The sequence below is a fragment of the Bos grunniens genome, chromosome 9 (genome assembly GCF_055505025.1).
Source record: "Bos grunniens cultivar Pamir isolate PY7600 chromosome 9, Bosgru_T2T1.0, whole genome shotgun sequence".
Classification (NCBI taxonomy): Eukaryota; Metazoa; Chordata; class Mammalia; order Artiodactyla; family Bovidae; genus Bos; species Bos grunniens.
In genome coordinates, this window is record NC_141173.1 from 54189082 (window position 1) to 54206389 (window position 17308).

The window sequence follows — 17308 nt, forward strand, 5'->3', positions numbered from 1 at the left end:
AAGAGTACTGGAGTGGGTTGCTATTGCCTTCTCCATACACAGGCTAGTTTTTATTAATCAGAATGGTAAATTAGGATTCTCTGATTATTTTAACTTTGTAGTTTAAAACTTAACAAAAACTAAGTGAAGGAATGAATAGTGTTTCTAAGCTCTTGACTCAGTCAAAAAACAATAAATATTTTAATTACCTCGATTAGAATAACCATTAATTCTATTTTAAATGTCTTTAGTAATTTAACTTGTTATCTAGTCCCTCTTTAGATTACAGTTTATAAGATTTTTGAATTTTGAGTATCAGTTTTTCAGATTGAATTCTGATAATGCCTACATTTATTTTCATTAATCAATTTTTTTCAGATCACTTGGTGTCTGAATGAAAAGTATCATAAGCAAAGTACTAATAGATATTTTAATAATGATTTGTGGTTTACAAGGGCTTCCCTGGTGGCTCAGACAGTAAAGAATCTGCCCACAATACGGGAGACCCAGGTTTGATCCCTGGGTTGGGAAGATCTCCTGGAGAAGGGAATGGCAACCCACTCCAGTATTCTTGCCTGGGAAATCCCATGGACAGAGGAACCTGGAGGGCTACAGTGCATAGGGTCACAAAGAGTTGGACACGACTGAGCGACTAACACACACATGTGGTTTACAAAGTGCTTTTGGGTCTATTATCTACAGCAGTAATTTTTAAACATTTTTAGCTAAAGAATGGAGTATTATTCAGCCATTAAAAAAATACATTTGAATCAGTTCTAATGAGGTGGATGAAACTGGAGTCTATTATACAGAGTGAAGTAAGCCAGAAAGAAAAACACCAATACAGTATACTAACGTATATATATGGAATTTAGAAAGATGGTAACAATAACCCTGTATACAAGACAGCAAAAGAGACACTGATGTATAGAACAGTCTTATGAACTCTGTGGGAGAGGGAGAGGGTGGGAAGATTTGGGAGAATGACGTTGAAACATGTATAATATCATGTATGAAACGAGTCACCAGTCCAGGTTCGATGCACGATACTGGATGCTTGGGGCTGGTGCACTGGGACGACCCAGAGGGAGGGTATGGGGAGGGAGGAGGGAGGAGGGTTCAGAATGGGGAACACATGTATACCTGTGGTGGATTCATTTTGATATTTGGCAAAACCAATACAATATTGTAAAGTTTAAAAAAAATTTTTTTGAAAAAAAAAAAAAGATAAATAAATACTACTTTACTTAAATAAAGACAATATTTGATCCTTTCAAAAGAATATCTTAGCACCTAATAAAAATTATTTACCTCTCCTTAAGAATATATTCACATTTTTGTGTTCATGGAACTTTTTCAAACTTGCTGAAGCCAAGGTTCTTGGTATTAGGCTGCTGAGTTCAGGTTGCCAACTCCATCTCAAGAACAAAAATCCAGCCACAATCTGTGTTTTCATGGCTTGAGGCCTAAACATAGCTTTTGCATTTTTAAGTGATCAAAGAAAATCAAAAGAAGGATAACTTTTTTGATACGTGAAATTACATGACATTCAATTTTCAGGGTCTATAAAGTTTTATTGAAACACAGCCTCTTTCATTTACAGTCTGTAGCTACTTTTGCACTCTCACTGCAGAGTTGAATAGTTTTTGAAATCTAAAATATTTACTGTCTTTTCCATTTACAGAAAACATAAAATACATTTTGTGTTTTTTTGTTATATTTTGTTGAGTGTTTTTTAATTTTTTTTGTAGATTTTTTTAAAATTTTATTTTATTTTTAAACTTTTCAATATTGTATTAGTTTTGCCAAATATCGAAATGAATCTGCCACAGGTATACATGCGTTCCCCATCCCGAACCCTCCTCCCTCCTCCCTCCCCATACCATCCCTCTGGGTCGTCCCAGTGCACCAGCCCCAAGCATCCAGTATCATGCATCGAACCTGGAGAGTTTGAAAAGAACTTCTGCACACTGCTTAAAAAATATAAAATTATTTACTAAATGACTTTTAAAATAACACTGCTGCTGCTACTGCTGCTAAGTCACTTCAGTCGTGTCCGACTCTGTGTGACCCCATAGACGGCAACCTACCAGGCTCCCCCGTCCCTGGGATTCTCCAGGCAAGAACACTGGAGTGGGTTGCCATGTCCTTCTCCAATACATGAAAGTAAAAAGTGAAAGTGAAGTCGCTCAGTTGTGTCCGACCCTCAGTGACCCCATGGACTGCAGCCTTCCAGGCTCCTCCTTCCATGGGATTTTCCAGGCAAGAGTATTAAAATAACACTAGAAATTATTAATATGGTATTTGGAAAATTACTTAATGACATGGCAAAATGCTCCTAATATTGCTTTAAATGGAAAAAAAGTAGGAATTAAATAATCAATGTGATCTTGACCACATAAATATTTTTGAAGAGTAGAAAACAAGTTTAGAAGAAAATATACTCAAATGTTAAAATTATTGATTAATGTTACAGATTTTTAAAAAGATTTTTTACTGTTCACTACTTTTTAAATTGTACAATGCATAATATACACTTTGAAAATAAGGAAAAATATTGAACAAAATTAGATTGTAGTAATACATTTTATAAAAAAAAAAACTCAGTGATTAGAATCTTCTGTAATAGTGTAAGTGTAGAAATGTTTAAGGCATCAAATTAATAGAATGATTGTAATTACAAGGCCAGAAATAATTTTTACAACTTCATTTAGGTGACATGATAGCTTGGTGTCAGATGCATTTTTTCTCCCTGCATGCAAATTACATCTGTGAACTGCTAAAGAAATGCTGAATTTAATGTGAAGAAAAAATTTTTACATAAAGTCAAAGCATTGTTCTATACTGAGAAGCCTTGGTCAAAATTTATCATAGGCATCTCCTTGTTCACCCATGAAATGGTTATCAGCACAGTGGAGAGATTCATGATAACCTTGACCAATATTTTTATAGATATTAATACTATACTGACTTTACTTGAATGAAAGTGAATACATGAAGGAATGAACGTGACTTTTTGACTCTGTCAGGAAAATGATAAATTGTTTGATACCTTGACCAGGATAGCTATTAATAGACTTTTAAAAAGTATTAGGAATTGCATGATAATGGCATTTTACTTAAATTGTCAGCAAGAATAATTAAATATAAAAGATCTTTAAAGAGAACAGAATCAAGCTGGAAAGCAAGAATCCCAGAAGCTGATTTCCCCATCGTCTACAGTGCATGTTCTCATTGCAATTAAATTGAAAATAAAACCTAAAGTGTATTCTTAAATAATGAGAGGGGAGAACCTGATACATCCAAATGGTCTACTGCAAAATAAAACTCAAGGTCCATTGATAATTCTGCTCTGGCAAAATGAATAAGCAAAGGAAAATCTTAAGGTCCAGGAGCAGCAGAATTGTATAAGCAGAATTGACGAGTAGCATAGTTCTAAAACAAAATTCTACAAGATGGGTATTTTTATTCCATTTAAGGAATTGAGGTGAACTAATTTGCTCAAGTTCACAGAGGACTTAACATGGACCAGACTTCAAAGCTTTGACTCTTTCCTCTGTATCACAGTATCACTCTTGCACTGACTTTTTAGCCTTGCATATTTATTTAATGAATTTAAAACTCCCCCCACCCCTTTCCAGTGGGTTAACAGTGCAACCCAGAGGCAGCATTTGCAGAGAAGCTCATTCTATTACATCAGATCTTAAATCTTTGTTCCCTGTCTCCATGTCTCATTTTATGGTCTTTGAAAATGTGTCTATAAAATGCATTCTTTCTTACTGATCATCAGAAACTTGCAACAGAGTGTAGAATGCTAGAAATTCAGCAGTAATTGCCGTAGTCCCTTGCTCTAATGAAGCGTACAGTCTTATAGAAGAGAAATAAATGAGACTATAATGTGAGCCCAAGAGGGTACATTGGCAGTTTGAGAATATGAAGAAGTGGTACCAAACATAGATTTGGGTAGAGGGTGGTCTGTAAGTTCTTTCCAGAGAAAGGAGCACCTGGATATGACTAAGGTGAGTTAGGTCTGTGGGCAGAGAGCTCTGTGGAGAAGTGCCCATGGAGGCCTGGCAGAAAAGAGGCATTTGCTCAATTCCTACTTTGCTGAAGGTCATTTGCTGTGACTGAGAAGTAGAGTGTGTTATGTGTGTGTTATGTGTGTGTGTGCGCACATGTGTGCATGCCTGGGTGTGCCCGTCAGTGCAACAGTAAAAACTGTTTTGGAGAAGACTATAGAGGCTAAGTTATTCAGGGTCTTGTGCTCAGGGCTCAGTTGCTCAGTCGTGTCCAATTCTTTGCAACTCCATGAACTGTAGTCCTCCAGATTGCTCTGTCCATGGGATTTTCTAGGCAAGAATACTGGAGTGGGTTGCCATTTCCTTCTCCAGTTCAGTCTTAACTAGTAAGAAAACTAACTTGTGCTTAATACTTATTCTGTGCCAGACACTGTTGTAATTTTAATATAACACATTTATTCCTCATTTTAAACCTAAGAAAATTTTATACTGTCATGATCTTCATTTCATATACAAGGACAATAACACACACACACACACACACACACACACACACACACGTGTGCACACTAAGTGACTCTTCTAAGTTATCAGATTTAGTGAGGAATACAACAGAGACTTGAGCTCCAGCCAATCTAGCATGAAAAGTATGGTCCATGAACCAGTATTATCAGTATCACCTGGGAACTTGTTAAAAATGCAACAACTGAGGCACCAACCCAGACCTACAGAATCAGAATAGACATTTTAACAAGGTGGTTCCTGAGCACTTTAAAGTTTTGGAACTTCTGCTGTAGCCCACTGAACTCTGCTGCTTCTCTTTAACTTTGAGAAGGAATCTGGACATTATCCTAAGGCCAGTGGAGAGTCAGGAAAAGGCTTGAAGTAAGAGATGGTCAAAATCAAATCTATTTTTAGACCAATAGTTTCACGTCAATCACTCTGGCTTCAGTATGGGGAGTGAAGCCAAAGAAGGCAATTCTGGAGTCAGGGAGACCCATGAAAGGACTACTGTTCACCAAATAGAGGAGGATGGCAGCCTGAAATAGGGCGATGGCAGTGATGAAGGAGGGAAGCTGGTGAGTGGATGAGGTAGTGTGAACAGAATTTGGAGATTCTTTGGGTATATAAATTGAGGGAGAGGTGGAGTCAGTTCACCTCCAGTTTCTGGCTTGAGCAACTGGTTGTATCATGGTGTCATTTTCTGTACGAGGATACTTGGGGGAAGAGGGTGGAAAGTATGGGAGGCAGTTGGTTGATGAGTTTACTTTTAGATTAAAATGAGACTTGAGAGGACTGTGGGAAAGTCAAGGAGAACTATTCAGTCAGGTCCAAAGAGTGAGTGAGGAAACCACATAAATTCCTTGGACATTTTGAAAGGGATCCCAGGGCAAATTCTAGGTCAAAATTCTACCTGGCTTGCCCTTCATGTCCCTGCATTTACTCCATTGTATTCACTAAGGTCTACACCTGCTCTGGGAAGTCCTATATTCAGCAGACAATCAGACATAGAGGTTTGTTGCTCAGGAAAGATATCTTAGCGGGACATAAAGATTTCAGACACCTAAGCATATAGAATAGACTGTAACTGAAGCTGTGACATTGCTCAGAAAGAGAAAAGAAGTCTAGGATAAAGGAAAGAGGAAGAAGAATCTGTGAAACTGACTGAGTGTAGTGGTCTTAGAGGTGGGAGGAAAACTAGGAGTTGGACATGATGGAAGCTCTGGGTAAAGAGTGTTTCAAGATGGGAAAAGTGGAGACTAAGGTAAAATGGTTCTGAAACAGTAAGAAGAGAATAAGAAATTTCTGCTGGATTTAGCAATACACTAGCGATTGATCAGCTCAGTGAGAGCTGGGGAAAACTGATGAGGATCAAAGCCAGACAGCAATAGATTGAGAAGTGAGGGCTAAGAAAATGGGGATTCTTTACAGAGTGTAGACAATACTTTCAGGACATTGATCTATAAAGCTTAGGAATGAGGGTAAACTGGAAAAGCTTGGTAATGAAGCAGAAGCTTTTCAAGATGGGGGATTTGAATATGCTTAAATGATGATTTTGTGCTTTTGCTAAGTCACTTCAGTCGTGTCCGACTCTGTGTGACCCCATAGACGGCAGCCCACCAGGCTCCCCTGTCCCTGGGATTCTCCAGGCAAGAACACTGGATTAGATTTCCATTTCCTTCTCCAATGCATGAAAATGAAAAGTGAAAAGGAAGTTGCTCAGTCATGTCCGACTCTTCGAGACCCCATGGACTGCAGCCTACCAGGCTCCTCCATCCATGGGATTTTCCAGGCAAGAGTACTGGAGTGGGGTGCCATCGCCTTCTCCGATGAATGAGTCTACCCATTTGTAAAAACGTGACTGATGAAAACAGTGCAATCACTAGGTTATCACACTGTGCGAGTTCAGTTGTCAAGAGGGAGCAACTCAGAGGACATCGCACAATCTATAAACCAGCTGGAAGGAGCCATCCAGACTTTGCCCTGCCGAACCCTTTCTGGGCAATGATTAGACAAGTCCTCATAGATGATATACTGTGTGCAGAAGTATATGATGATGAGAGGAGCCAATAAAGAAGGAAAGATTAAAGTCCGTGAACCCTGAAGTAGAAGATATGAGATAATGGGCACTGGTTTAGATCTTTCCTTTTATGCCCCAATCTACCAATAGGTCGGTATGGGGATTTGGGAGAATGGCCAGAGAATAGGTAGGTGCCCCTTCAGTCACCTGTTCCACATTCTGGGGTCTCTAGAGGCTTAGTCCTATCACCTTTCCTTTCTAAGCATTAGTCTCCACAGAAGAAACTTCTGACATTTGAATCTTCCACTTTTATATCAGTGGACATGCTGTCCAGAACAAGTATGACTATGGATTAACCATGTATCTACTTCAAAAATTAACCCTTAAATGTCATCTTCAGCTAAAATCTTTGCCTTAACCTTTCCTGTCCTTGGGTAAATTGAGAGAGTCAGACATACTTCCACCTTAATCCGTTTAAAGATTGCATAAACCCAACTCCAGGTTTCATAGAGAATAGTAGTTCATAATCAGGACACCTCAAGAATACTCAAGAACAGGTTTCAAGAGTATATCAACCCCAGAAATGTTAAGGATAAAAAGTCTATATACCATGTGCCTTTTTTCTTCTGAGACATGTCCATTGATTCTCAGATTGTTAAGAGAATCTGTGATCCCAAGTCTATTGTGGAGATAGTGCTCAAGCTGATAATTTTGGAGGGATTTGAGCTGTTGTGGCAGGAAGGAGTCCCGTATCCTCCTTCTCCTTCCCTTCCTATTCACAGTTCCTTCCAGGGGGCCAAAAGGTAACCAAGAAAAATGATGACAATCAGAAAGGATAAAGAGAATTACAAGAACGTGGAAATATAAGGTTGTTTAACTGACATCTGATTCAGAACTTTCCACGTGAACCCAAGTATTTGGTTTTCAATTCTAAAGAGGTCATTTCCTAGATTGAAAATGTGAAAAAACAAATCTAAGCTTATGCAGCATGTTCTAGAAAAAATTTTATTTTCAATATTATAGTAGAAAGTTGCTAGCCTTGCTTAAGCAACCCAAACTAATCCAACTTTACTCAGAATGTTGTTGGCAAATATAATAAAAATAAGAGGTAGACTTGTCAGTGAGGTGATGTTACATTAAAGCACAAATCTACTGCTCTTATTTAGGTAGAACAGTCCCGGAATTGGCAGCTAATGACAACACATGGGAATAAATAGAACAAGTGTAGAAAACAGATGTCAGAGTTTACCTTTCCCACCAAGCAGTTTGGATTATGGCTTTAGGCACATATCATAACAAATATGTTAAGAAATATCCTGTGCGATGTGTATATCTGCAATTGTTTGTGCTAAATTTTAATCCATATATGTTGCTAATAAAAATCCTAGAACCTATACATGATAATATTGTGAATGTGAAATGACAGCTAAAATGACTTGTTACATTTTATTTATAAGAATTACACATTTTATTAATGATTCTTTTTGGTTCCCACATTTCCAAAACCCAAATTGACAAGTTGAGTTGCATTTGGTTTTCAAATGGATAACAGACACCAAAAAGAATCTGATTAGAGAGGGAAAAAGTATAAACACATATGGGAAGCATACTTCTGCTTTCATAATACTGTTTCAAGAAGCAGTGCTTTAGATTCATTCAGCATATTACACATGGGTCAGGCACACAGACATTTTAATTCAATCTTAGAAAGCCTAACATTAGGAATTGTCTTTATGCCTGCTTGTGAAAAATAGGCAGTTTTTCTTTTTTTTAATAGCAGGAATCTCACTAACTCAAAATCTGTAAATGACTTTAAATTGTGCTCTGGATATATAAATCCAGCCATAAAATATCCTTAGTGATAAAGTTAGTCATTCAAATAAATTAAGCCAATTAAAACCCCAGAATCAAGTCATTCCCTTTTTTATGAATACAATGAAGTTGTATCTCCAATTATAGACAATTTTCAGAACTCAGGAGACAACGCAAAAGAGTTATCTGGCTACTACGTTGCCTTTATACACATGGCATCAAATTGAGAAATCTGAAAAGCTCAGCATATAAAGTTTGATAACTGCTGGCTCAAATGCCTTTTAAAAAGTTTCTAAGAAACTTCAAGATATATACTTGCTTGCCAAGTAAAACCAAGTCACCACAAAGTTTCCTTTAAGTAGACATGAGAAAGTTTATAAGAATCTCCTGCACTTAAAAAAAAATTAGAAATGCAAAGACAACATTAAGGAGAAGAAAACAAAACTTACTTTTTCTTAAAGCCGCTTCTTCCAACAGTTTAAACAGGATGAAAGGAGAATATATGATGATTTACTTTCCCCTCCAACACATTCATATGTTACCTCCAAGAGGTACAGAATGGGCCACCAAAACTGAGGGTCCCTCCCAACTGCAGCCTTTTTAACTTTGTGGAAGAAAATAGGAGGGTGTGTGGGTTTCCTCCAAGTCTTGTGACATGTACATAGCTGACTCCTACTGGGCTGAAAAAGCACTCGTCAATTTTTACTTAAAATTATGAGTAGCAAATTCTCTGCAGGACATCCTTAAAGGGAAATCCTGCCAGAATTAGTACATGAAACGTCTAGATAATCTCCAGAAAGTTTAAAGTATAAAGTGCACATACAGACATTCACATACACTCAAGAAATTTCCACTGCCTAGGCTAAATTGAGGGTATATTTAAATTAAAACATTTTTTCTATAGACAATGATGTATTTCCTGTTTTTTGTTTTTTTGTTTTTTTTTGGTTGTTGTTATTGTTGCTGTTATTTCAGTGACAGAATCCTTCTTATGGGTTGCTGTGTGCTATGCTTAGTCGCTCAGTCATGGCTGACTCTGCGACCCCATGGACTGTAGCCTGCCAGGCTCCTCTGTCCATAGGGATTCTCTCCAGGCAAGAATACTGGAGTGGGTTGCCATGCCCTTCTTCAGAGGATATTCCCAACCCAGGGATTGAACCCAGGTCTCCTGCATTGCAGGCAGATTCTTTACTGTCTGAGCCACCAGGGAAGCCCCAAAATACTGGAGTGGGTAGTCTATCCATTCTCCAGGAGTTCTTCCCATCTCAGGAATCAAACTGGAGTCTCCTGCATTGCAGGCAGCTATTTTACCAACTGAGCTAAAATCAGATCTTCTTATAGGTTAGAAATGGACAAATTACAGAGCTTTTTTGTTGAAATATCTGGAAAGAGATGAGGCCCGATGTTCTCACCTGTATCGTTTTTGGTAGCTTGAGAGATGAATCGTGGGGTGTGGCCTCTATCACTGCCTTCCTGGGAAATTGGTGAACTTTGAGCCTTAGACCTGACTCAGATAACTCAAAGTAGTTACTGCTTCCTGCACCTGAACTGTGGACCTGGCCTTCCCTGCTGCTGCCTCTTTCCCTATGAGCTGGCAACAATTGTTATGTCACGTCCATGGCTGTATGACTTCACTTAAGCACAAACTCAGGCTTTTGAAATCTGAAGTCAAAACTTAAAAAGTGGCCAGATATTTCAGGAGCTGGATCTAAAGAAATGTTTGAATACTGAACTAATCTACAACAGGAATTCTCAGTGGGTCATATTTATCTATAAAGCAGGTGACATTTACTTTTAATCTCTCTGTTTAAGGCCATTTCTTCAGTTTGTAAAGGTGGGTGAGGAAGGAAATGTTCTGCTTTAACGCCATCTATTCCCAGACCAAACTTGACCTGTCCTTGTTCGAGGTGCCAAAGAAATATGTTAATGTTTTCTGAGGTCAAACTCAGTTACATACAATCAAAAAACTGGAGCTAGGGAAATATATAAAGGCAGTCAACTCAGTGCCTTGTTATTCACCTGACTTTGATGATAAAGATATTATGAAAATGAAAACATTGTGATGAGCAGCAACAAATTGATTCAGTGAAAGGACAAGAGAACATTCAAACTATTATAAAACATTCAATCTAACATAAAACCTATTATTAGTAATAGCTTTTAATTCTTATGATGCCACGGGCAGACTGGCATTAATTTTCTCCTTTTAAAGGTGAGGAAGTAGAGTCCAGGAGTTATAAAGTCGCCTATGTCCCCATGTAGTTATGGAACCCTCTTTATTGCCCCTGTGTTTTCCTGAGAGGGTAATCTTCATTCACGCATCCAACCTAAGATCCTCCCGCTCCATTCTCAAACTATTCCACGTAGCTCCATTAAGCTCATAAAATATCTTAGTTAACACTCCTAAGAGTAACTGTCTTTAATCTTACCTGAAATTTCTCATCTCTGCCATGTCCATTTCTTTTTGAAACTCTCTTCCCTTGGTCTCACTAAATCATTCTCTCTCAATTTTCTCCTTGGGCTTAGCATCTTCAACCTCCTTTCCCTTTATTCACCTCACCCTTCCCTAGAACTTCATTGTCAGTTCAGAATGCTTCTCTACACTCTCCATGGGTTTTCTCATGAAAACGATTAGTAATATATTATGACTGTTAAGCCTGTATTCTCAGCTGGTATTGCTGTCTAAGGTTCTAGGCCTGTATCCTATTGTCTGTTCGCTTGTATCCTCTTTGCACAGAGGTCTGTAGGCCTCCCAAACAAACACTTTTATCTTTTCCCCACCTCTCACTGTACAGATGAGTCTGCTGCATTTCCTGTCTCAGGACATGGCACAATCACCTAATCCATCATACCTTGGACTTGTCACTTTCCTCAATTAGTCTCCACCATCCCCATCATTCATCCCCATCCTCAACTTCTGGTGGTTCTACTTTGTTAAATATTTCCTAGATTTGTCATTATCCCTGCATTCTGGCCCTCACATTTCTCACTTGGATTGTTGTTGCTGCTGCTGCTGCTGCTGCTAAGTCGTTTCAGTCGTGTCTGACTCTGTGCAACCCCATAGATGGCAGCCCACCAGGCTCCCCTGTCCCTGGGATTCTCCAGGCAAGAACACTGGAGTGGGGTGCCATTTCCTTCTCCAATGCATGAAAGTGAAAAGTCAAAGTGAAGTCGCTCAGTCCTGTCCGACTCTTCACTACCCCATGGACTGCAGCCTACCTGGCTCCTCCGTCCATGGGATTTTCCAGGCAAGAGTACTGGAGTGGGGTGCCACTGCCTTCTCCAGGATTGTTGTTATCAGTCATAAAACATTTGGCATCTACCTCAGTCTAGTTCCCTTCTATAATTTCTTTGTATCACTATAAAACAATATTTAAAGATATATTTATTGAATTATAAAATACATGCTTCTTGCAGAAAGTCTGAAATAATGAAAAACATTGTTTAAAATGACTTGAAATCCAAGAGACAGTCACAATTCGTCACTCAAATATCTTTGAAATATTCTGTATGCATACATGTAGCTATACGAGGAAATGTTTATGTATTTTCATGCAAATGCTTACACAGCTATAGTTAAATACGTTTAATAAGAAAATCAAAACCACACTGCATATATTTTTACTTAATATACTGTGATTTTCCAAATCCAATATTTTTGAAGTGGCTGTAAATAATGGCTGCAACATAATGAAGTATGTGATGGAATAATGTTTCCTCTTTTTTCTCTATGATCTGTTTTCTTCAACACCAAAACTTAGCCTCAGCATTTATAATTTATGACTCACAAGACTTAGATTCTTGTGGGAAAGAGAGAAGAAAAAAAAATAGAACACTCTAGTTCATTAATTTAAACTTAAACATTTAGTTTAAGGCTGCACTTTACTAGTAAGTAAAGACAGTTTAGTAGGAAAACAATTTGCTAAAATGATTTTTTCTTCTTTATAATGAATAATGAACACAGAAGAAAACCTGTGGGGATTTTGTCATAGCTTGACTAGTCAGAGAAAGGACTTTTCTTTGGTGGAAGACTGCCTCCATTCCTTGAGAGATGTATCATCCACATTTCTATCAGAGGCTGGGGGGAAAAGATTTGTACACGTTTTTAAGTTCACATTTTACTTCTCAGGAGACACTGATCTCACAAATAATACATACATTTTAAAGGATTTTGGCAAACTGTCAAATTACCTTTTAGAATGGATGATCTTTTTAAAAGACAATCACCTCACTTCCCTGATTAATCTTTAAAGGCAATCTCTTACTTTTAGGAGAATGGCTAACTTCTCAGCTTAAATGTAAGCCGTTTTGTGATTCCTCCTCCTCTAGTCTCTCCAGCTTCATCTTACACTACTTCCCAAATCATTTTTCGTATTTCTCATACTTTAGGAATTCCAAAATTTCTTGCTTCATATTATCTTAGTAGTCTGGAATCTCCTTTTCTTTGTCCAGAAATGCCCTTACCAGGCTAGTCCTACTTTTCTTAAGGGTCACCTCTAGCTGGTTCAGTTCCCCTCCCTGCAGTGCAAGACAGTTTGACTTTCTTCTCCCATTACATCCTCTGCTTGCTGCTCTCTCAACACTGTATTGAACTATAACTGTTGATTCTTGCCATCACCTTGAAAGCAAGACACATTTTTAAGATCTGTATTCTTATTCTTTGTACTTAGTTGTCTTACAGGATCCAGATTATTGAGCCAAGGATTGAAACTCACCATGTCCTCTCTTTCCTCCATCACACCCCAATATAATCCCTTCCTTCCTGCTCTTCAAACACACATTCAAGTTAAGTCTTACTACTAATCATTGAAGAGGAACAGAGGTGCAAATAGAGACAAGCCTGGTAAAACACATAAAACACAACATTGGGGACCTTAAAAAATTTAATACCTGTTTAATGTAGTAGTTCCTTCTTTTTGTGTGTGATGGAATAAACAGTGTGTGTTTATGTGTGGTTTATGTGTGGTTTAATGTAGTAGTTCCTTCTTTTTGTGTGTAAATGGAATAAACAGTTTTTGAAGATCCAAAAGTCAGGCTTGCTTTCTTAATGATTTGGAAAAAGTCTGACCTGGGTTCTATTTTTTTTTTTTTTAATTTATTTATAGTTGATTTACCATGTTTCAGATATATAGCAAAGTGACTTTTTAATGATATATGTATGTATATATATACACACATACATATATGTGTGTACACACACACACACACACACTTCCCTGGTGGCTCAGATGGTACAGAATCTGCCTACAATGCAAGAAACCCAGGTTCGATCCCTGGGTCAGGAAGATCCCTTGGAGAAGGAAATGGCAACCCACTCCAGTATCCTTGCCTGGAAAATCTCATGGGCAGAGAAGCCTGGCAGGCTACAGTCCATGGGGTCACAAACAATTGGACACAACTGAGTGACTAACACTAAAACACACACACACACAAATATATACATATATATTTTTCAGATTTCCCCCCATTATTGGTTATTATCAGATATTGAATATAGTTTCCTGTGCTATACAGCAGGTCCTTATTATCTATTTTATCTGAAATTCCTAACTTATCTCCCCTCTACCCACTGCTATCCCCTCTGGTAACCATAAATTTGTTTTCTATGTCTGTGAGTCTATTTCTGTTTTGTAAACAAGTTCACTTATATGGGCTTCCTGGGTGGTGCCAAGGAAATGGCAACACACTTCAGTATTCATGCCTGGAGAATCCCATGGACAGAGGAGCCTAGAGGGCTACAGTCCATAGGGTCACAAAGAGACACGACTGACATGACATAGTACGCATGCGTTTTTTAGATTCTATGTGATACTGTGTCTCTCTGACTTGATTTAATTAGTATGAAAGTTTAGGTCCATCTGTGTTATTGCAAATGGCATTATTTCATTCTTTTTTAATGGCTGAGTAATATACTATAGGAAAAGTGAAAGTTGCTCAGTCGTGTCTGACTCTCTGCAACCCCATGGACTGTACAGGCCATGGAATTCTCCAGGCCAGAATATTGGAGTGAGTAGCTTTTCCTTTCTCCAGGGGATCTTCCTGACCCAGGGATCGAACCCAGGTCTCCTGCATTGCAGGTGGATTCTTTACCAGCTGAGCCACAAGGGAAGCCCCATATACTATATATCTCTCTATGTATAACATATATGCCACATCTTCTCTTTCCATGTATGTTTTGATGGACATTTATAGGCTTCTTTCATGTGCTGGCTACTGTTAAGTAGTGCTGCTGTGAACACTGGGGTGCATGTATCCTTTCAAATTAGAGTTTTTGTCTTTTCAGGGTATGTGCCCAGGAGTGGATTGCTAGATCATATGGCAACTCCATCTTTAGTATTTAAGAAACCTCCATACTGTGCTCAGTAGTGGCTGCACCAATTTATATCCCCACAAACAGTGCAGGAGGTTTTCTTTTTCTCTGTACCCTCTTGAGCACTGTTTATAAACTTTTTGATGGCCATTCTGACCAGTGTGTGGTGATACACCTCACTGTAGTTTTGATTTGCATTTTTCTAATAATTATGATGTTGAGCATCTTTTGTTGTTTTTTTTTTACTTTTTTTTAAACTTTACAATATTGTATTGGTTTTGCCAAATATCGAAATGAATCCGCCACAGGTATACATGTGTTCCCCATCCTGAACCCTCCTCCCTCCTCCCTCCCCATACCATCCCTCTGGGTCGTCCCAGTGCACCAGCCCCAAGCATCCAGTATCGTGCATCGAACCTGGACTGGTGACTCATTTCATACCTGATAGTATACATGTTTCAATGCCATTCTCCCAAATCTTCCCACCCTCTCCCTCTCCCAGAGTCCATAAGACTGTTCTATACATCAGTGTCTCTTTTGCTGTCTCGTATACAGGGTTATTGTTACCATCTTTCTAAATTCCATATGTATGTGTTAGTATACTGTAAATACCCATTGACTATCTGTATGTTTTCTTTGGAGAAATGTCTATTTAGATGCATTGCCTATTTTTTAATTGCTTTTTTGTTATTGAGTTGTATGAGCTGTTTGTATATTTTGGAAATGAATCCCTTATCAGTCACATCATTTGTAAATACATTCTACCTTTTGAGGGATGTCTCTCCATTTTCTTTGTGGTTTCTCTTGCTGTGCAAGGCTCTTAGGTTTAACTAGGTCCCATTTTAAAACTTCTGTTTTTCTTTACGTTACTCTAGGAGATAGATCAAAAAGTTACTATTTATGTAAAAGAGTTTTCTGTGTGTTTTCCTCTGCAAATTTTATTGTATCGTCTTACATTTAGGTCTTTAACTCTATTGAGTCTATTTTTTTAATATGGTGTTAAGAGAATGTTGTAATTTCATTCTTTTACATGCAGCTGTCCACTTATGGAAGACTTTTTTCGACTGTATGTTTTCCTTCTTTGCTGTAGATAATTGACCTTAAACACATGGGCTTATTTCTGGATTCGATTCTGTTCCACTGATCTGTGTGTCTGTTTGTGTGTCAGTATCATACTTATTTACTGTAGCTTTATATTCTTAAGTCAGGGAGCGGGATTCTTCCAGCTCTTTCTCGAAAGTGTTTTGGCTATTTGAGGTCTTTTGTGTTTACATACAATTAACAATTTTTTGTTCCAGTTCTGTGAAAAATACAATTGGTAATTTGATAGGGATTACACTGAATCTGTAAAATGCCTTGAGTAGTATGGTTATTTCAACAATATTCTTTTAATCCAAGCACATGGTAATCTCTTTCCATCTGTTTGTGTGGGCTTCAGTTTATCAGCATCTTAGAGTTTTCTGAGTACAGATCTTTTGCAGTTAAGTTTATTCCTAGGTATCCTATTCTTCTTTATATGGGTTTCCTTATTTCTAAAATTTCATTGTTAGCGTACAGAAATGTAGTGGATTTCTGTGTATTTATTTTGTATCCTGCAACTTGACTGAATTCATTGGTGAGCCCTAGTAGTTTTCTGGTAGTATCCTCAGGATTTTCTATGTATAGTATCATGTCATCTGCAAATAGGGACAGTTTTACTTCTTTTCCAATTTGCATTCATTTCTTTTTCTTCCATTGCTGTGGAGTCCTGGGTTCTATTTATTCTCCTGTTTGTGTAGTGTGGCCTTCAGAGGGGAACAACTTGAGTGAATCTGTAGGCTATTTTAATAGCCGTAACTTTAATAGTGCTCTCAGATTTTGTGGAAAATCTACATGCCAAAATTTATAAATTTCTTTCTTTCATTTTCCTTATATACTGTGTACACTGGGGTCAAAGGCTTCATTGGTATTAGTCAAAGAGAGCAAAACTTCCATTGTCCCCACCCAACTCATGTAAGTTAGTTCTTGATAGAAAAAAAATCCCATTTGGCTGTGTGTCAAGTGGCATTTCTGAGGAAGGAATGAACTGTTTCTTTTCACTCTACAGACACACTCTTCAGATTACTGCCGCACTTTGACTTCACCCTTGGTGCTTCATGGTCTGACTAAAGTACATTCTCCAAAAAGTTCAAGATGGGTCTATATTCAGGTTAAGCAACTTCTACATTTATTTTTCTAATTTCATATTAAGGTCTTTTTGGGAAATACACTGTGATTTTTGCTTAACATATGCCATTGTTCATTGACTCTGATGGTCAGAAATGAGTTTCCTTTGACTATTCAAAAACAAATGGTCTGGAGAGAGAACATATGAACATAAATACCTGAGCATATTATTCAAATATCCCTGCCATTATGTGCAATAGTAAGAAGTACTAATAGCAGATAAAAGTTCAGCTATACATTTGCTGAAATCCAGGTAACTGAAAATGATTTATTAAGGTGAAATGGTTCATGAATGGCAAACTTGCAAGGAATAAAAAGGCACAGAGGACTATGGAACTATTTTTGTGTACAAACGTAATAAAATCCTCTAAAAATATTCAGAATAAAAATTTTAAAATGTAAATACATTACACATATACATCAATCCTAGCAGTTAAAGTAGAAGATTCAAAGCACATAAAA

The 17308-nt window shown here is 37.8% G+C and overlaps 1 protein-coding gene across 2 annotated transcripts in view; it reads right to left on the reverse strand.

The window, feature by feature from the left end:
• The window catches only part of FHL5 (four and a half LIM domains 5), a 53271-nt gene extending 43352 nt beyond the window's left edge, over window positions 1-9919 (reverse strand). For both annotated transcript variants that reach the window (XM_086317674.1, XM_086317673.1), the window contains exon 1: window positions 8781-9919. The gene's annotated coding sequence lies outside the window, so the exon portion shown is untranslated. The remainder of the gene's footprint in view (window positions 1-8780) is intronic.
• Between the last annotated feature and the right edge of the window lie 7389 nt (window positions 9920-17308).